The sequence below is a fragment of the Acartia tonsa genome, chromosome 14 (genome assembly GCF_053477335.1).
Source record: "Acartia tonsa isolate MP-2025a chromosome 14, ASM5347733v1, whole genome shotgun sequence".
Classification (NCBI taxonomy): Eukaryota; Metazoa; Arthropoda; class Copepoda; order Calanoida; family Acartiidae; genus Acartia; species Acartia tonsa.
Window position 1 is genome coordinate 24791788 of NC_137273.1, and position 22946 is coordinate 24814733.

General features: G+C 31.7%; 2 protein-coding genes across 8 annotated transcripts in view; one reads left to right on the forward strand and one right to left on the reverse strand.

The window, feature by feature from the left end:
• The window catches only part of Crk (Crk proto-oncogene, adaptor protein), a 189858-nt gene that overhangs the window by 41289 nt on the left and 125623 nt on the right, over nucleotides 1–22946 (reverse strand). The gene's annotated exons all lie outside the window — the stretch shown is intronic.
• The window catches only part of LOC145306215 (uncharacterized), a 191770-nt gene continuing 179130 nt past the window's right edge, over nucleotides 10307–22946 (forward strand). For all 6 annotated transcript variants that reach the window (XM_080148241.1, XM_080148237.1, XM_080148239.1 and 3 more), the window contains exon 1: nucleotides 10307–10326. The gene's annotated coding sequence lies outside the window, so the exon portion shown is untranslated. The remainder of the gene's footprint in view (nucleotides 10327–22946) is intronic.

Here is a 22946-nt window from a genome sequence, read left to right on the forward strand (position 1 = left end):
GATATAGAAGATTTACTTATTATCCATCGACCCCTCCTCTCTCCCTATAGAAATATTTAAAGGAATAGAGATCTAAATCATTAAATGTTTGTGGATTTTCTTATAAGAAGTGTGTATTCACTTCCGCATATCATTACATCCGCTTAGTGTTTCATATTCGCCAAATAGTCAGAGCAAATAATTTAAAGGAGTTGTTTAATGGTTGGAGTAAAGTAAAATGGGAAAAAGGCAGTTTAAGCTGAATTATTAAAATGCAATTAAAGTGATATTCTGATAATAAAGTGACAAAGGTTTTCTGTTAATATTATACTTTCCCCAAACAACGCTTTATCCTATTTATTTTACGGACCAAAATATGTACACTTTCAGACCAATAATGTGGTCGGATTCTTAATACATTGTGTTCAGATAAATCCAATAAAAAGAAATTGACCATCAATATTGTCTATATTTAAAGATATGATCAAAGCGGCATTGTTATCACACCTTTACTTGCAAGTCAGCAATGAAATAAATGGCTAATCTTCCAGTTTTGGGTGAAAACACTTAAAATAAATCAGATATAGAGTGGTGTTAATATAAAACTACTAATGTCTTTAAGTAACGCAGTAAATACAAGCTATCAAAGAACAGTTATTTTTTAATTTCATGTATTAAAATCGTCAAATATATATAATAATTAAATTATGGATGATAAATTGATGTAGACCCCCAATTAATATCATGGATGTAAAAGATTGGAATTTGTAGTTTGTACCAACCAATCATAACAAAGAGATACAAAACTTTCCAGTCCAATGGTCCCCGCTCTTATTAGAAATTAGTGATGGGAATCCGGATCCGGAATCCGAATCCGGAATCCGGAATCCGCCCAATTTTCGGCCAATTTTGGAATCCGAATCCGGATCCGGAATCCGTTTTTTATAGCGGATTCCGGATTCTAAATTGGTAGGCTAAAATTACCGTCTTTTTTCTTACAACTCCCTCTGTTTGAAGGCAAAGATCCAAAAAAAAATTTCTACATAACAAATTTTAATAATTACTAATGTGATGTAAATGTTTTAGTTATGCTGGAAGTCAACACTTTAAACAAATCAAGGCTTTAACCAAGTAACAGTGATAAATTAACGAAAAAAGCTATCCCTCTGTGACGGACGGCCTTTTAAAATACTGCTAGAATCCGGAATCCGAATCCGGAATCCGCCAAAAATAAGAATCCGGAATCCGCAAGAATCCGTCACTTTTTTTGACGGATTCCTTCAGAATCCGGAATCCGAATCCGGCCCAAAAATTCGACGGATTCCCATCCCTATTAGAAATACTACTTTTTAAAGGTTTTATGTGTATTGTAAATAAATCACTGAGAAGCCACATTTCAATGTTGTAATTTACTAAAACTAGAACATTTTAAAACTTTTCTATCGCTTATATATAAAAGTATCTTAGTTTTCTTCCTAATAGACAATAATAACATCATGCTATTGTACACTAAAAACGTAAGTAACATTTGAAAAACACCTTTTGGGATTTTATTTTAGGTGACATATTGAAAGATTTTTATAGATTTAAAATTTAGTCATCTTCAAAGAAAGAAAAAAGAGAAAATCATAGCTTAGCCTTTCTTATTTTAATATTAATGTGTCTGTCCGTTCAGCTCCTCTATTGTTAATTCAGGTACTTTAGAAATGTCCTAGACGTGTATTAACTTGAGATTTATTTATGACAATTAGTGATTGAAAAGTTTGTACACAGTTAATTTGAACCGAGCAATTAAGTTTAAATAAAAGTACCCTAAGTTTTAGTGCTAAGGAGAGAAATTATTTTATAAACGTGTACCAGTAAAATTTATAGTCCAATGTCCCCTCCCTCCCTGAGTTTTAAGTGAATGAAATTTTGAAGTGGTTGTAAATTTTCTCCCTCCTGCACATCCTTAATCCTTATTTCTTCCAATTTCCCTCCCTTTATCCCTGACAAACAGTGCTAACAAGAATCGTGTCAAAAAAATAGGTACGAGTATAATTTACAGTCCAATATCCACTCCCTCTCTGAGTCTTAAGTAAATAACATTTTTCTTGTGGGTTGCTTCAAAGGTGGTAGATGTGGTTGTACATTCCACCATCCTGCACGTCCTTAATCCTATATTAACCACCATTGACCCTTACTCTATCCCTGACAAACAGTGATAACAAGAATCGTGTCAAAATGCTTTAAAAACTTTTATTTCCATTTATTAAGATTTTAACAGGGAATAAGGATAGTTTATGTCAAACAATATTAAATTGTTAGTTGGATATAATATTCAAATGTTTTTATCTTCTTTTTACTAAGGCTGATATTACTTTTTATCTTCTTTATTATGACGTAGTTTTGTCCTTACTATCCCGACCCGGGGAGGGGGGGGGGGGGGGTTGGACTATTAATCATGCTTTCGTTGGATTTCAAAATAAAAATCCTAAGATAAAAATCAGTTTTGTTAGCCTTTCCTTGGGCCTATCGTGGCTGCCAAAACTGAATTTAATATCAAAATTTTTCATCCTAGTTGACTTTGTGATTCCTTACTTTTTTATCACAAATAATAATTTATATTTTTTATTAAATGTATTTAACTATGCTGAAGTTAAATAAATGTTATGCTATTTTAACATCCGAGGGAAGCTGTCTATATTACGATGCCATAAATAACTATTATCTTATATGTCCGTTACCCCTGAATATTTCCCGCAAGTCTTATTGCTCCCGGCCAACAAATTAAAAGAGATTCTAAATGTAGAATTTAGGCGGTTTCTGAGGTTTTAAGTGACAGTAGAGTTTCAGTAATGGCTGGTCTGAAATTGTATTGTAATAATAATCAGTCATAGATACTTTAGAAAGTAGCTTCTAACTTATAGTAGCAGCTTAGACTTAACATATAATGGTTGAAATTTTAGTTAAAATAAAATTTATGCTTTTATAAACTGAAAAAAGATTACTGTCCATTCATGTCCAAAATATAGCAACTTTGCCCCCCTAAAATGACCCATCTTTTTGTTAACTTCTTTGAATGGACGGACTTTTCCCCGATAAATTAAAATATCAAATCTATGTTTAAAATGAAAACCTAGATGGTTAGAGTGTGGGTTTGTCACAAAAAAAAGGCATAGCAAAAAATTATCGCAAAATCAGAAAAACTTACCTAAAAATAAATAAATGTTTAAAATCGATAATTTTTATTAGAAACGGATTGGCAAAAGCTTTAATTTCTCAACTATCTGAAACTGTCCATTTGTACAATCGTGATTTTTAAAGATGTTGTTATCCTTGTTTAATCATCTAGCAGGTAATTTAGTCTTTTTATGTATATATAATTGGTTGAAAAGTTGAAACCAAAAATCAGAACAATCGGATAATTAGATCACATAAAAATTTGTTGTTAAAAAAGTAAAAAATCAACATGTTTAAAATGGACGTGCGGACATTCTGGTAATGATTATAGAGTTGCTACGCTTTCAAAATCGTACCTAACTACTACAGGAATCACCATGCAAAGTTTAAAATCGATAGGACAGTCCTAACATGCCTAAATTAACAAAAAAAAAGCTATCTGTCTCGGACGGACGTACGGACCAACCCTAATTATAGAAAAGCTTCGTTTTTTAAAAATATGATAGCTGTAATAGACACACATTTAAAGTAACTACTTAAGACAAGATGCTATGTTTTAATAAATCTACTAAACAATTTTTAAAAAAATCTTCTAAAGAATAAGTGTTCGAATTTAAAAAACAAAAATCTAAGTAAAAGCCATAATTCCAAGATATATAGGGAAAGGACAATGGGATTTAGATTAATCTTATAAAATTCATCCATAAGTGGCTTAATAGCCCAGAAAATATCATTTTGCCTGTAAATGTTCTAGAACTAATTCTTGTTAACTATGGAATTTATTTTATCTTTCATTAAACTATCTAATTATATTTTGCTAAAAGAGCTTGTAGTTTGTTTTTAAAAACTCCAAGGGAAAATTTTTCCAGTTTAATTTGAAAATCTCATCCCGTTAATTTATGAAACAGCATCTAACAAGAGCTAGTCTCAAAAATTGCTTGAATTTTTTGTGGCTATAGGATTAGTATAAACTCAAAAAGTGTTAGCTTTATAATTAATCATCTGATTTTAGCTTAATCTAATAATCTAGTCCATTAGTTAGTATTATGTATTCTAACAATGCTTGTGGGATTCACCTCCCCCCTACAATGACATATGACCACTCCTCCACAAAAAAAATTGAAAAAACGAGGGGAGGGGGGTGGTACCAACCACCAACCACTAGCGATGAAACTAATAGCATATAAAACAGCATTAAACAAAACTTTAAAACACTTTTCTATCATACCCATAGGATACTTTTATCTGTAAATTTATATTGAGACGCTTAAATAAAAAGTAGCAGTTCCTGAGTTATTCCTTATTATATCTTTCACCCACTAGAATTAGACAAAACAAAAAGTTCAATAATTGCTTGGTTTTACTAAAAATGAAAGTTGCAGCAATTAGAATTGTTAAAATATTTAGTTTTTTTTCTTAAAACAGGACACATGTCTTAAGTTTAAAAATTATATTTTATATTGTGGAAAGGGAATAAGTGCAAAAAAAACACTATGTCTTTATTTAATGAAAAAATTCTAGTATTTAAATCGGCAGTCGCAATCTGCCAAGCGGTGTTAGCGGGGGAAGGGGAGGCTAAGAGTAGCAGTAAATTTATTAAGAAATTACATCATGTAATTAATGATGATCAAATATCTAAAACATTATGTTTAGAAGGATATAATGGTCATTACTCTTTATAAATTCTACCTACTCTTTTCAGGAATCATCGCAAAAAAAATAAATAAATGGGACAATTATTATATACCTGAATAATAATTTGAGCCATCCGTTATGTGTTTAAAAATCATTTTCAAATGCAAGAAATGCTATTCATATAATATTCGCTGTATATACTTTCTGAAAAGACTTAAAAGTAGAAAGACATTTTTAAAGCGACACTTTTCTATTATTAGGGTCGGTCCGTACGTCTTTTCGTTAATTTAGACAGTTTAGAATTTCCCTATCGATTGTAAATTTTGTTCAGACTTACACATTTATATTCTGCTTTTTAAATTCTGACACTCTTCATACAAGTGTTAATGTTCGTTTGTACTACCGTTTCAGAGCTTCGCTTTTATGGATGTTGTCATCCTTATTTTTTTTTATATAAAATTATGTTCCATTATAACTGCATTAATATCGACAATTTTATATTGTTTGCTTAATAGAGACATTAGAATAAAGACCTTAACAATCATGTTAAGAAAATTTTTTATAAAGGGGAAAAAATGATAATTTTAAAAAAATCTCTTTCTCATTGATTTCGTGGGTTAGAATACTTAAGTTAAAGTAGTAGGAATGCCTTGATCTAAAACAGGTGCAACTCATTTGTTGTGTATTAATAATTAACTATATTAAAGCGTATAATTTCAATTATATTACATTTTAAAATATAAAAAAATACGGTAAAATCTGTAGGTTAATAGAATCATTGGCCATCTACTTTTATCTTTAGTTTTATCCAAAAATTATAATTCATGTCATTTTTTATTGTATGCATGTTGTATTATTATATGTGTTTGCGTGTATGTGTGTGAGTGAGTTAATATGAAAGCTTTGGGAAATTTTGAAAGCAATTTCCCTTCCTTGTCTTAACATTACCTTTTTTGGTGAGTGAACAAAAAGTACCCCCCCCCCGCCCCCCCTAAGTCCTTTGTAATGTTTTAGTCTTTTTACGTTTCAAAAACTCTATAAGACGCCTAAGTGGATTATAGGGCTATATTCAGAGGTGAGTTGTCTTAAAGAGGTAAGAATCTATAAAAAGATTAATAAAAACAAGGATGACAATATCTATAAATAGTGAAGGGTTAAAGCACAAATATAAATAAAGGAGACAATCATGTTTAGCAGTCGAATAAATACAATTTCTTTCTAGCACTACGGACAGACAGACAGACAAAGATTATAATTAATTAAACTACTAAACACCATAGACTATAAATAAGGGGGGGGGGGTATGTATGCAATGAAAGGAAAATTGTAATTTCCTATTTGCCTGTCTTGTAAGTAATAATGTCCTTAATGTGATGTCTAAAGCTTGGCTTTCAGATGTGTATTCACTTCCGCATATTATTAGATTTGCGTTAGTTTCCGCAACAAGACACAATCCTTTCTATAAAAATAACAGGATGTCCATCAGTCTAAACCGAAGAATCTCACTTACCGCTAAACCAATTTGTTTCTCCTTTACAATGTAGCTTTTCTTGGGTCCTGGGAAGGCCTATAACTATTTAAGGGGAGGGTACCACCACACCTCCAAAAGAAAACGCCCCTAGAAAAATTTTCTCTTACTCAATTTTAAAATTTTCTTTTCAAAACTCTAAGGAGGTGAATCAAAATGAAGGGGCTATTTCTGCTATTTTAATACTATTCGGTTATGAAGATTTGATAATGTAATACCTGAGCGGTAGTGATTGCACACCACCTTTCACACAAAAAATATTCAATAAATGTCCAATTTTTATATATTAATAAATTATACAAAAAATGTTGTCAAAATAACCAGCATGTCATTTCATTGTAGGATGTCTGTCTGTCTGTCTATGATTAAAAGGACAAACAGTTATATAAAAGATAAAAATCAAATTGTCAAAATGGACATACAAACTATCTGGTATTGATGCTTCGCTTTTAGAATTTGGCCAGTAACTATCATAACTATTTATAAATTAATAGAACGATTTAAACAAAGCTAAATGAATTAGCAGTTATATCCAGTACGGACAGACGTACAGATTTTCTGGAGAACTGACGGACCAATTCTAAATTAAGAAAAGCTTCACTTTTAAAAATATCTATTTCATAAGTTAATAGGTTTTGTGAAGAATCCAAATATTATTTTTTGTTAAAAATCGCCCAACCTCTTTATATAAAAAGGTTTACATGTTAAACTGTTTTTAACCTATTTTTTTATCATATATCAAAAATATACTATGACACCAGTAGAATCAGACTGCAGAGCCCAAATTTGAATTAAGTCCCCAATAAACTTTTTTTGGGGGATTTAAAAATCAATTTTATATGTTGCTGTGATCATTTTGATGGAAGCAAAAGCATTTTTTAGTTTGGGGTTAAATTGTTTCTTACAGAACAATTTGATGTGATTCAGATTATATCAATACAATAATAAAAACTCTACTCTGTTCGATGCAAATAATTTTTTTCTAAAACAATAATTTAGATAGAAGAAATTTAACATTAAAATAAAACATATTATTCTGAAGTCTGAACCAATTAGAAGTCTCGTTTCATTTCAGTTTTTTACAATTCAAAAAATAGTGTTTTCACAAAGTGACTTATTTCCAATGTAGTTAAATAATTTTTATTTAATTAAAATGAAAAGAATGAAAACTATACACATAAAAGATACATGTTTTTTAAAAATATTTAAAAAAATAAGTTTGAATAATCTTATATTTTATCATATTTGTATATGTGACAAAAAAAATTTGTTGTATTGCGTAAACGTTTGTTGTCATCTTTCACTATTTAACCCTTTACAGCCAATTTTTTTGTGTTTTAAATAAGTGATGGAAAACAAGCACGATAAAGTTATTTCATTGATATATTGTAAAGAATTAAGTTTTTAATGAATTAATTTAGATGAAATCAAAAGGCCTAATTTTACTCTATACCAGAATACTATATATATGAAGCAAAACACTCTAAAAGCTACGAATTTTACCCAAATAAAAAAAGACCTTTTGCTCTGATCAAAAAAGACCACAGCAACAGTAAAATTAATTTTTAAATCCCCTCAAAAAAGTTTATTGGGGACTTAATTCAAATTTAGGCTCTGCAGTTTAATTCTACTGGTGTCATAATATATTTTTGATATATGTTTTAAAAATAGGTTAATAACAGTTTAAGGAAAACAAGGATGACACACCCATAAGCAGGAAATATTTTACTAAAATAATAATGACAACTGAACAGACGGACGTTCAAGTTGAGTTATAGGCAATTTTAACAAATCAAAACAGACAGCTACCTAATACAGCACCCTTAATACCTATAATTACTTTTAAACTTTCTGACAAACGTACACATTGAATTTCAGAGTAGTTCCGCTACTAAAAATACCTAACAACTTCCTACTCTTGTACTATGTTATCCTTTTAGTAATAAATAATAATTTTAGGTATTCTATTAAAATTTTTGAAACTTCTCCAAAATGACATATTTATGTGGGCCTTTTTTTGAGATAAGTATATTATCTTAATATCTTTTTGTAACGAATTTCTCTATTATAAGTGCGATTAATAGTTATTCCGATTAAAATTCAGTGGATTCGTACCGGTTCTCAGCCATACTAAAAAATTATGTATTGCATTGTAAAATATCCAGTTTTCTACGAATATAAAAATGTACAATCATACGATTAAAACCAGTTTTTTAGTCCGTGTCGTCGGCATCGAGAAAAAAAAACTTGTTTGAATCTTATAATTATACATTTTATATCCGCGGAAAGCTGATAAATAACTTTTATATTCTTTACTCTGTAAAATCTAGTGATCTTAAAGGATAAGACATGGAAGAAAAATTTATGTATCTCCCCAATCAGGGTTTCGGATCCAGATCCGCAAGGATCCGCATATTTTTGAGTCCAAGGATCCGGATCCGCAAAAAAATGCGGATCCGGATCCTTGGACTCAAAAAAATGCGGGGAAAATGGAAAAATCTACCTAAATTTATATAAAATCTCAGACATTCTCTTGATGAGAGCCAATCTTTAAGGTTTAGGTTCAGACTTGAAAATTAAAAGTATTTTTGACTTCGAATTAAAGAATAAATTTTTTTTGAAAAATTTGGTGATTTTATTTTTATTGTCAAGGATCCGGAACCGGATCCGCATACAATCAATGCGGATCCGAAACCCTGTCCCCAATGATGATTATAATCAATGGTAAAACTGTTTGGACATAATTAATTTAGTTTTGGAGATAAACAATCAAAATCAATAAAATTACCCAACATTTTCCAGCCAACGAATAAAAAAACGTGGTTATGAATCTTTTGAGTTCAAATGTAATTTACCGTTACAATGTCCCTTCCATTCTGACAAGTTTTAAAATGATCATACAATTCTTCCATTGCTGAAAATGTAAATTAGCTAACTATCCCTCTTTTACTGACGTCGTCGTAACGTTCATACCCTAATTATATAAAAGCTTCCCTTATAAAACTACTCAAAATAGCACTATGCATTTAAAATATTAAATATACTTTATTTTAAAATTTAACATCCTTCTTTACATTTTAAGAGCAATTTTGTTAAAAGTGTTTTGTTGAATTTCTCAATATATTTTACTTTATGTATGTTTTTTTTGGTTAAACACTATTGTTAAACACGCAAAGGGAGTTCTATAAAGTCTAGCTTTCCTCTCACTGTTTCTGTATGTTTGTATGTCTGCAACTCCCATTTTCAAAAAATATCTTTATGAAGCTGGTGGGGGAGAGGGGGATAATAAACAAAAACGAAATCAAATTTTTTGCTTCATCAATCAATTCTAAAAGTATTTTAATCTCACAAGTCCATGAAGTTAAAATGCAAATTACTAAAAAAAATTACTAAAAGTTTTGACAATGCTAGTTTAAACAAATCAACCAAATTTGATAAAAGTATTTAACAAATCAATACAAGAAATACAACTTTGGGTAACCAATGATTTGCGAGGCGTTTTGATTTTTATCTATTCCCTAATAAATCTCAATTTAAGGGGGTAGGGGGGTAGTAAAAATTAATGTGTTGTTAGTTGTTCGCAGGTTAAATGGGTGTATGGGCACAATGGGTATCAACATGTCGCAGGTTAAATGGGTGTATGGGCACAATGGGTATCAATATGTCGCAGGTTAAATGGGTGTATGGGCACAATGGGTATCAACATGTCGCAGGTTAAATGGGTGTATGGGCACAATGGGTATCAATATGTCGCAGGTTAAATGGGTGTATGGGCACAATGGGTATCAACATGTCGCAGGTTAATGGGTGTATGGGCACAATAGGTATCAACATGTCGCAGGTTAAATGGGTGTATGGGCACAATGGGTATCAACATGTCGCACGCCCTTTAACTTAGATAAATATTCAGGGACTGTAAATTATACTGGTACTTAAAGTTTACGTTGGCTCAAATAATTTCGGTGCTTTAATTGAATTGTAATAAGTTGGTTCCAAAATATTGCTTGATTCACTTCTACAAGAGACAAAATGAATTGAAAATGATTGCTAAAATCGAAATATATCTTCATGTCTTAGAATAGTGTATTTTTTTAAAAATAGGTTGAAAAACATACTAACTTTAAAATATCCTAAATAGAAAGAATTAAACTTGCCAACCAGTTATTTTTTTATTTATTGAAGGTAGTTTTGTTTCTCGTATTCATTCGAATCCGGTGGATAGGAACCGGTTCTCATCCATACGAAAAAACTATGTCTAACATCGTATTATATCCAGTTTTCTACGAATATAAAAATGTACAATCATAAGATTAATACCAGTTTTTTAGCCCTGAGGTGTACATTCTATATCCGCGGAAAGCCGTTTATAATACGATGCGAGAAATAACTATTATCATCATTGTGGATGTACATCAATTTATCGTTCATTGTCTTATCTCATCAGATGTACGTAAATATTATACAAAAAATAACGAAGGGAGTTGACTGACTTTAAACAACCTAAGATGAGCAAAAATATTCATATCAGTATTTTGCAATGCCTGATATTTTTTAAATGGACCCCCCTTACTAATATTTAGTTTTGATATTGGCTTTCCAATATTCATTCCGTCACGGTACCAAATCTGATTAATTTTCATTAAATACAAACCGGTTTTAATCCGTGAAGAACAATTGCCAACGGAAACATAAATAAGAAATTAATATAAATAAGTAAATAAGTGCTTACTTCCATAATTATTTTAGTATTAATTCCAGTATGACTTCGAAACCTATTGATATCAGCAGGATTAGAACCGGTTCCAAGCCATACTGAAACAATGATGTATAGCATCGTATTACAGAAAATTTACACATATAAATCCCCAATTGATTTATATTCGCGAAATAGCACTATCTATATACTAAAGTAGCAGGACGTATATGTGTATTTGTCTATCTATGTGTACCGAAGGACCGATATGGTTCTCCTTTGCAGTGTAGCTTACCATAGGTCCTGGGAAGGTTTATAAATTCCACCACATCTCCCAAGGTAAATCAACCCCCCCCCCCCCCCAAATCCCCATTATTTATAATTTTTCTGTTCAAACTGAAATTGAAAATTGGGGAGGGGGTGGGGGGGGGGGGGTGTCGATTGCCCACCCAACCCCCTCACGTGTGCGAATCCGCTATGAGAAAATACACGAAGGGGGGATGTTTAATTACGAGAGTGAAGCAAAGGATAAATGGCAGTTTGTGCTGTTGTAACAATACGGAATTCTGAGGATTTATAATGTGCGGAAATTAATGCATACCAACCAAAAATATACGTAGAAGTACATGTTTATGTTTTTCTCCAAAACTTTATTCAATAAGCTAATCACACAGACTTCCCTATGTATATAAAGATGTTTTAGGCTAGTTCATTAAGCAACAAGGATGACAACATCAATAAACAAGAATGACAACATCAATAAAAAGGGAAGCTCAACAATGACAAACGAACGTAATAAATATAGAGAAAAGTACTTTAAATGTTGAATAAACAGAATATATTACTTGAATGCTAGATTGCCAAAAATTGACGTGCTTACATTGAAGATATAATTACACAGATACATTGCAAATATATTATGTCTAATCGTCTGATGATTTAAAAGTCAAGTTAAATCAAGTAAAGCATAGTGATTTAAAGACAATACCATTAATTCCTATAGAACTAAGCCCATGTATGTGACATTAAGCAATGAATTTGGCCGTAAGTCATTTTTGTATTCATTATGCTAAAAGTAAACTATTTACTTTGAAATATGTGATATATATAAGTTCATACAAAGGTTTTCGGCTTTTACTTGGGGAGGGAGGAACAATTCACTCTCGAAAAAATGGTGACATTTAGTTATTTTGATGACTGTTCCAAAAATGGACTTTAAAAAGTCCCTATAGTCTAAAGGCAAAGTCAATATTAGAAAAAAATATTAAGTGCATGTTTTGTTACTATTTTAAAAGTGTTTCTTCAATATCTAACCAACTTTTCCTAATCAAGTTTTATACTTTATGATAATACTGTCTTTATCATAAACATTAAAAAAAAAAAATGTAGCTTCCTTTTAATCTGTCAAATGTATCTTATACAAACATATATGCCGGCTTTTGTTTTTGGGTAGGTTGGTAGTCATAATTCTCATAGATATATGGATGGGTAAATTGAAACATCTTGGATAAATGGCAAATGAAAACTATCTCCTTATAGGTTCTAAATTGTACCAAACTGGTACAGGAATCATTATGCCAAAACTTACATGCCTAAAATAATGCCAAGAGCTATCCGTTACTAACGGACACTGACCAATGGGAAAGTTAGCTAACCTTCCAGATACGGCCCTTAAAATCACTATATATCCTCAATTTTTTCTTCAATTTTTCGTTTTTTACAAGGGTTGATACTTTTTAATCTAAAATGATGAACTTTTTTCAATTAATTCAAAAATTTTTATCAGAGCTATAAAATTTTGAAGAAAACTATTTTATTATTATTTACAATTTACTTATCACTTTACGACTGTTATACATAAGTTGTGAATTTATTAAAACGATATCCCGGAAAATGCCCTTTTATGGATAACAAGATACAAAGCTGTTACTTGGAAATTATACACCCAGGTAGACTGACAAAATTGTTATAGTCAAAAAGTATATGTTGCACTTTTGGTAATATCAAAAAAATAAAAAGATATCTATACTTTAAAGTAGAATGATGAAAGATTTTGTTAACCACTAGACCCATAGGACTATTCAGAGAGTTTCCGGACTGAATTTATACTATTCTACTGGTGGTTTAATTTTATAGTAATTTAACCAATGGCGTGTACAAAGATTTGCAATGAAAGTGTGAAAATAAAAGTAAGGTTTACAAAATTTCAAGGAGGGTGTTTGCAACCCTAAAATAAAGAAGATCTATTTTGTCAAAAGTGCAACAAACTTAACTTTTTAGTTGTTCAACTGCCGTGAATTTTAGTTGACTTTGAGACACAAACTGCGCCCTTTATTTGATAACACAATAACTGTTTTTGGTTAGGAGCCAATTTTGGCACTTTTGACCTATTATCTAACTTCCAATTATCATATTTCTAAGCTACTCTATGACTATAATTGACAGTTAGTTTAGAAAATCTCGCAAAAAAACCATCAAGTATTCAAGGAAAGCTTAATGTTATTAAAAGAGTAAGCTTTATGAAATTTGTGTCATACTGGTCCTTAAAACATGTGATCTTATTCGTTGGCTTTAAACTTTGGATACTATATTTTGGATACTTTATTTATCTTTATTTGGTTATATAATCTAGCAGTGTTCAAATATGTCCACCAAAAATTTCAATCTACAGGGGAAGTAATGAATATCAATCTATAGTCAATTGCCTTATCCCTTTAGATCTCAGCAACCATTCCGTCATATATAAATGATAGGCGCGCAGCCGCAAGCAAATAGTAAAGTAATGGGATGGATGTTTATTAAATCTTTCTTTTTGTATATCCAACAAGATCGGCTGGAATAACCGTTTTAGAATTTTAAAGAAGTTTATTTAAGTCCAGGGCAGTTTTTCAGATTTTTAGAGAAATGATACACGCCCCCCGCTCTCCCACCACCATTTTTATTGTCTTAATTTGCAAAACATTAAAGTGGGTGGGCGAAGCCACAAGTATCTAAAATAGCTAAATACTTGTCCCTTATTACTGTGGAAAACTGATTTTTATTTTTTCTTGAATATCTTTATATCTTTTAGGGACCTTCAAGGATAAGACATTAAACAATAATTTAAACTACATCCAAATTAGAAAATTATAAAGTTTTCCATAATGTTGAAATGGTAGAAAGATTTTGAAACTCATTCTTTGTACAACTCAAACAAAGTTTATTATTACCCCCCCCCCCCCCCAGTAAAGAATGCCAGAAAGACTTTAAAAACATTTTGGGGTAAATCATTTGGAGCCCATTGTACCCTCTCTTCCTCCCTGGTATCTTTGCAACAGCTAGTACAAGTTATGCCTATCTTGAATTTCATTAGATAAATCAAAATCCATTTACTTTTTTGTACACTAGCGGTTGCGCCCCTAGCATCTAGGAGGTAAGTAAGAAAGGGAACATAAAAAAAGTTTAACCATCCAAATGCCCAAATCTAAAATTTAAGGAGCCTAAAACCATCCTAGGACCTATGATAATCTTTCCTAATATATAGAACTCAATCAGTTCAGTAGTTCTTAAAATCTTGCTTTATATTACTTTACTTCTTAAAATAATAGGATAAGGGAAGAGTTAACCTAAAAGCGGGTTGGGGTACCAATACTCTCACCGTTTGATATTAATTTACGAGATCGATATACATACACAAATAAAACATGATACTTTGTATTAAAAAATTTAATCTTAAATAACCTTCAATAACAACTTATTAGTTTAAACTTCAGTGTTTATGTACATGTTAGTTAAGATATCCAAAATGGTTGCACAAAAAAAATACATAAGTTCTGGACAGGTTTTAGGCTATTTTAGGATATAAACAAAGAAAAACATTTTTTTAAAGACATCCATGAAAGGTGGACAATTTTGTAATCGAATCAAAAATAAATGAGTAAAATGTCTATGTTAAAATCTGCAGTTACTGTTTATCAATGAAGATATTTTTTATAAGCTTTATAAAAAAAAATTGCCCAACCCCTTTTGAATAACAAAAGAGATAAATTGTAATAATATCGTATTAAGTCAAAATAAACCACCATCTGAAAGAAAATGATTTATAGTATTTATAGGAAAATAGATTGATTATAACGTCCCTGAAAAGTTTGGAAACTGAATGTTTGTAGTATCCAATAAAAGTTTAAGAAAGCCAACGATTAATAATACGTGTTTAATAATTTGTCAGATTATGACCACGCAACTTTCCCTAAGATTCCCTAGGGTTGTAAGGGGGGAGATTTGTAGGAAGTTAGGATTCTACAAATCAAGCAGCTCTAACCATGCTTTCCCTCATCCATGCTCCTCGAATGAGAGTGCCATTAATTAGGGTGGCTTAATATGGAACACCTGCCAAAACTCTAGGCCAGGGTGATGTAATAATTGAGTAGCTTCCACGAGAATTGCGGGTCAGCTTGTAATGTAACATAGAATACAATCAGCTGTGCGCGAAGCTTACCAATCTAAGATTGTTAGGGTGTCCCATAGTGTAGTGGTTAGCGCACTACGCTGTGGTTGGGAGAAACCGAGTTCAAGTCCCCACATAGACTTTGCACTTGGTTGACAAATGCTGTCGCAATTTGTCATATTATGATTACGCAACCTTCCCCAAGATGCCCTAGGGTTGTAAGGGGGGAGATTTGTAGGAAGTTAGGATTCTACAAATCAAGCAGCTCTAACCATGCTTTCCCTCATCCATGCTCTTCGTATGAGAGTGCCATTAATTAGGGTGGCTTAATATGGAACACCTGCCAAAACTCTAGGCCAGGGTGATGTAATAATTGAGTAGCTTCCACGAGAATTGCGGGTCAGCTTGTAATGTAACATAGAATACAATCAGCTGTGCGCGAAGCTTACCAATCTAAGATTGGCCAAAGGATTCTCACTTCCAGTCTCCGTGTGCATCTGAGTCCTAACTTCAGAGAATCATGGCTACAACAACAACATCTAAGATTGGCCAAAGGATTCTCACTTCCAGTCTCCGTGTGCATCTGAGTCCTAACTTCAGAGAATCATAGCTACAACAACAACAACAACATGTGTTGTTAAAACTAGCTGTGCAAGTGTAACTTAATGTCCAAAGTTCCCTTCCTCCCTTGATTATAATATACAAAAATTGGACATTTTGATAAAAAAGTGGACTATATGATACCCAGGTAAACATTTTCTATGTTGGGATTCTAATAAAAATTCAAAGCAACAACCAACTGCATAATAAAAGCAACCAGTGTTTATTCATCGTTGCAAAGGTTTCTAGAAAGAGACATTATAGGGGCTGTCAACAACCCCCCTTAAAATTTAAATCGGGAAAGATTTCTTTGTATTGATATGCATTTGTCATAGTAGCTGAAAAAATGATTTTCATTATCTATATGTATAACGAAGTCCTCGTCGAGATTCGAACCCAATTCTCGAAATAAAGATTACTTTTTTACACCGTTGACCTATCTCTGTATTAGTGAATATTAATAAAGAATTAGCTATCTTACCCAATATTTGTGGGAAGATTTGTTTAAACACTAAAGCAAACCTTAACTTAGATAAAAAGATAAAACGTTAACTCAAAACTGTAAAAAATCTATATATATATTAGTACTAAATGACACGCTGTCACTCCATTATTGTTATTGTCAGTTTTTCCAGTTGTCTTCTGCTGTTTTAGCTTTGCTTTTATAGATATTGTCATCTTTGCTGAATAAAACAAAGGGGTGGGGGGGGGGGGCGAAAGTGACACTTTTTGAAACCAAAACTAAAAGTCAAAGGAACTCAACTAAAAAAAGAGTTACAGGTCTGACATTTTGCATGGCAGTTGCTTTATAGGGGTACAATATGGAACTGTGAAGAAACGGCGGCGCAACCGCCGAAAACCGCCGAGAAAAGGCAAAAAAAAATTCGGCGGGAAACGGCGGTTTTCGGCGGTTGCGCCGCCGTTTCTTCACAGTTCCATATTGTACCCCTATAAAGCAACTGCCATGCAAAATCTCAGACCTGTAACTCTTTTTTTAGTTGAGTTCCTTTGTTAACTTTTAGTTTTGGTTTCAAAAAGTGTCACTTTCGCCCCCCCCCCTTTACAGGAAAGTGAAAACACTAAATAAAATATTATAAGGTAAACGATTACCAACCAAATATTTACTTATAAATACAAACATACATATCAGGGATCTTTAGGGATAAGACAATCATGATTGACGATATTACCCCATCTGTAGAATAAGACAAAGTAGTATAATACTTTGGGGACCAGAGTAACTTTGAAAGTAAAAAGTCCCTTTCTTCCCCGTATAGTGTATGCAAATAAATGCAGTCGAACATGTAACCTTCAATAAACGTTTTAAACTTACAGAGGTTTCTGAGATCTTACCATAAATAACTAAATAACTACTCAAATAATAGTACATTTTTGTAAGCAAAGCTTTTCTACAATTATAGTTGGTCTGACCGTCAGTATTTCAACCCCATTGCATTCAGTAGTCACTGTACTATATTTTCTATCAATTTTCGTTTTTCCGTCTGTTGTTAAGCTACGCTTAATAAATGTTGTCATCCTTATATCAAATTACTTTAAATAAACCTAGTTCTTACCTAGTTTTTTCTTACAAAAAAATAATACTTAAGATTAAGGAGACAAAAATAGTTAATAATAAAAAGCTTATCCCCCGTAATTAAGTGGTATTTAATATACATAAGTGCTTATTAATTTAACAAGGATGACAACATCCATAAAAGCGAAGCACTGAAACGGTAGGACAAACGGACGTTAACACTTGTATAGTTTCAGAACTGAATAATCCTAATATAAATGTATAAGAGTCAAAGCAAAATTGTGAGTAAATTTGTTAAAAAACTGCTTGATACAGGATAATGTTTATGGACATACTTACATTTTTAGGACTTGATTATAGAGTTGCTTCGTTTATTACATTATACTTTGTTGTCCTAGGAATCAATATACCAAAAATCAGATCAATCGGATAATTAGATCACATAAAAATTTGATGTTAAAAAAGTAAAAAAATCATCATGTTTAAAATGGACGTACGGACATTTTGGTAATGATTATAGAGTTGCTACGCTTTCTAAATAGTACCTAACTGCTAAAGGATTCACCATACAAAATTTGAAATCGATAGGACAATTCTAACATGCCTAAATTAACGAAAAAAGCTATCCGTTACGGACGAACAGACCGACCCTAATTATAGAAAAGCTTCGCTTTTAATAATGTTCTATAAAGCTTAGTTTTCCTTTCTCTATATACATTTTTGTATATTTATAATCAGCGTTGTGGAGCCGGAGTCGGGAGCCGTGGAGCCGCCATATTTTGCTGGAGCCAGATCCCTAGTTGGAGCCGTAATTTTCGTTGAAAATTGTCGAATGCAAACGCCCCTTTTAAATTTTTCAAGTCCATTTTATAAAAAAAATTTAACTTTTAAACCCTTCAAAAGTCAAAAATAGACTTGGCAAAAAAATATGTTGAGTTTTTCTTGATTTTAGGTCGAAACCGGAGTCAAATTCGGAGCCGGAGCCGCACCAAAATCAAACGGCTCCGCAACGCTGCTTATAATTTTGATTGGCTATCTTAATAGGTATTTATTTTATTCCAAAGATTTATTTTGTATTTTGAAATTATTGGTGGAAATCTTAAGGAATTGCCAATTTGAACCAATCAATTAAGATTTAACAGGGAACCAAAGTTTAAGCCAACAAATTACAGAGCGTGCTTATGAAACTTTAGTTAAAAGAATATTTTACAGCCCAATGTCCCCTCCCTCTCTGATGTATATTCTCTGAATACCTTTAAGTCAGGGCCGGTGATGGGGTAAAGACATTTAAATTTATATTTTGTCAGTGTATGCGAGAATGTTAGAATCCACATATCCTATTTCAATTCTTTCTTCGCCGCGCTACTTATTCTTGTTTTAATCCTCTTTTTGTTGTTGTTTTTACGTAAACTTAATTTAAAAACACTTAAAATTAAGTACAGAAAAATGATATCATTAAAATTACATGAAACTAAGAGAAAAATTTCCGGATATACTTTATTTTTGACATGATTAAATTGTTAAATTGATCTTTTAATAAATGCAAAAATACACCCACAACGATAAAAGTGTTTTCTATTTCTGTAAAATTATTAAGAGGTACATTAGGGGCGTGAACTATTCCCCCTCCCCCTCAATATACATTTGGGATGTATATCAATTAAACTGCACTTGTCTTATCCCTTTAGATCCCTGAAAATTAAGTCTATCAGGGAGGTGTAAGAATCATATTGGTTCCTCAGTTAGCAAGACTTGTGAGTTCATTACTGTGTTTTCATGTATAGGAATCATATTAGTTCCTCAGTTAGCAAGACTTGTGAGTTCATTACTGTGTTTTCATGTATAGGAATGAGATACTACTAAATATCTAATCTACGAAAATACTTCATTATTAGGTTGGTACTTTTTTACTCTTATCAAATTACCCCCCCCCCCCAAAAAAAAAAAAAAAAAAAAAATGTTACACCGGGGGTAATTTTTTAAGGGGGGTAATTTACCCCCCCCCTCCAACAGATTTCAGGGAATATTTACCCTCCCTCCCAAGCAAATTTTACCCCTGCGCCGGGGTAAAAATTTTGGGGGATGTAAAAAAATTTGCAGTGAGCTACAAATTACCCCCTGCTTAAAAAAATGTTACCCCCCCAAAAATAAAAAAGCTTGAACGTCCTTGCCCATTTGGCAAATTCCTCTGCACGTGCTTAGACATATATTACTCCAATTCTTGATATTAAAAGGTCAGAATAAAAAATTACCATTTCTGCAGAAATAATTTTAGAAAAACAATTTTAGAAATTATTTTCTTTGTGCTAAAAGGTTAATAAATAAAGTATTAATTTTAGATGTGCATCACTCTATAATTAGCACTGCACTTGTGTAGTGTACGTTCGTATGTACATCTGCCACTTCGTCACTCTATCTTCCACTTTTTATTGATTGATTTTATTCACTTGTAGACGAAACTAATTTGAGAATATATAAGGCATCAAAGGCAATATTTAAAGTTGGTGGGTCGACTCCTCCCCCCATTTATCTCTTTAAAGTACCCTTATGGACCTCTATGGGTATTGCCTGTAGTAACTATCAAATAATATGTCAAATATCAATATTATTTTGTATTATTGGTTCGCACCTCATAAACATAAGTGTCCTTAGTCTTCTTAATATTCTCTAAGTTATGATGTAATAAATATAATTTAGATAAAACATTTTTTTTATCCAACTTGGGTTTAATAGGTAGGTAACTTTTTGTTAGATCAAAAACGTTAAGTAGACTCTTTTATTGAATTTGGTTGGTTGGTTCCTAACGTTTCAACCTATATCTTTAATTTACAGAAGGGGTAAATTTGTTTAGCATCATTGGGGATACAGATTTATGGGTCATTGAGTGGAAAAACTGGCCTTCATATTTCCAATAATAAGGGGAGCTGACACCCCTTATTCGCACACTTTTGGCCGAAATGTATATTTTCTGTTTATTTAACTTACCTAAAAAAGAAAAAAGAAATATAATAACTTGAAACATATTACTTATTCAATTTGCATTTTACGAGAAGCTTTCATGACTTAATGATTTTTAAGAATCTTTTACTTTCTACGGAGTTAATTCATTCTTAAAATTTAAAACAACAACAAATTAAATTAGTGAGGACGAGATAATGACAGCAAAAACAATCAATCTACAATTCTTTCTTTCCCTAATTTCTTACCATCTATTTAAGGCAGAATTTAGGATTAGTATACCTTTACAGTCCAATGAACCATCCCTTCCTTGAATTCAGGAAAAGATTTATAAACATAAACTAATATTCTTCAAATACAAAGTTGTCTTGGATTGGTCCTACACTATAATTTAATTTACTAAAAATATGCAAGTAAAAAAATCACGGAACCTTTCCATTACAAAAAATTAACATGCATGTAAACTATATTGAAACGACAAACGGCTGCAATTTTATCACTTGTGGGTCATGTATTCGAAGGGGGGGGGGGGGGAGTTCAAATTAAAAGTAAAGCTCTCCTTATATGAATAACTTGATCAGTTCAGTAGTTAGGGAAATCTTACGGACATACATAAAAAAACCTTCCTAAATAAATAGGGTAGGTAATATTTTCGTAATTTGTAGTTTTCAATCCATGTTTTTTTTTTACAAAAAAAATCTTTTTTTTTGTGCTCAAAAAAACTTTACTTTTTGCTTATTTCTTTTTTTATGTTAATATGTAAAGTAAGTAACTATAAAACTTATTAATTATGCACATTGTGTCCAGTTTCTGTATAGAAATAAATACATTTGCTTTAAAGAAAAGGTACCTAATGACCTAGTAAATATACAAGGATGAAAACATACCAGCGTGGCGGAGCCGTTTAATTTTGATGCGGCTCCGGCTCCGACCTAAAAACAAGAAAAAACTCGACATATTTTTTTCCCACGTCTATTTTTGACTTTTGAAGGTTTTAAAAGTTCAACTTTTGATAAAAATGGACTTGAAAAACTTAATAGGGACATTTGCACATGACAAAACAAAGTCAACAAATTATAATTTATAAAAAATCTCTTTATTTATCTAGTCCGGAGCCGTTTTTTAACAAAAATTACGGTCCCGGCTCCAGAAAAATATGGCGGCTCCATGGCTTCCGGCTCCGCAACGCTGAAACACACAATCAAAATTGTCTAAATAATATTAAGTTTTTATGATTAGTTCATTGAAAAGTGACGTCTTATGTCCTTGTTGTTAATAAAAATTAAGACTTCTTGCACATTGTACATGACTGACAGACAGACCAATTTTAGAATTACAGGTAAGCTTTGCTTTTATAAAAGTACAAAAGTTGCATGATCATAACAATTAATATTATCTAATTGTTATGTTTTTATATTAAATAGATTACTTATCATTAACTAAGAAATAAGGAAACACAACAAAATAACATTTTTTTTAGATTACTTTCTACCTAAGTTTTTGTTTAAATATTTCTTCTATTTGTAAACGGCAATGAAAGCTCTGACTGCAGTTACAAACAAACACTTACACTTCTGCTTCAATTATTGAGAAAAAAAAACGAAGACAACATCCATAAAAGCGAAGATCTAAAATCAAAGACAAACGAACAATAATTCTTTTAGAGTGTCATAACTTACTAAGCAGAACATAAACTTGTAAGTCTAACCAAAGTTATGCCGCTATTAAAGAAAACCTCTCATTTTTATTAATGTTTGTCCCCGTCGCAAATATTTTGGGGGTTAAATTTATCGGAAAGGAAATATCATTTTGTAACAATATCCATAATAATTATTTAATTTTTATAACCGAACTCACAAATGATAAGATAGCTCAAACAACAAATCAACTGTTTTATCAGAGCTGGATCTTTTTATCGTTTAGGGGTGCGCTGAATAGGGGCGATCCAGTTCGGCGGACCTAGATATTATTAAATTTCAATCTTTAAATCAAAATGGAATGGGCGAATCAGCGCGCCCAATGGCGCGGTACTGGCGCGGCAATGGCACTCAACGAGTACCATTGCCACGCTAAACCTGGGTGAACTTGATCGCCCCAATTCAGCGCACCACTAAACGATTTAAAGATCCAGCTCAGGTACGGAGGGGACATTGGTACCCAAAATTGTATAAACACGATTTCTTCTTCTTCTTCTAAAGCCTTTGGGTACTTTTATTGACTTGTGATTTGGTTAGTTCAAAACTAATAGAATTAAAACTTTTCAACCAATAATTTAAATCAGACAGGTAATTTTGTTTATCATTATTCATTTGGGATGTTATCAATTTATTGTTCATTGTCTTATCTCTTAAGATAATCTAATTATGAAGATAATAAAAGATTTTTTTATTGTTACTGATAAGGAACAAATAGAGAAAGTCTAGTTCCAAGA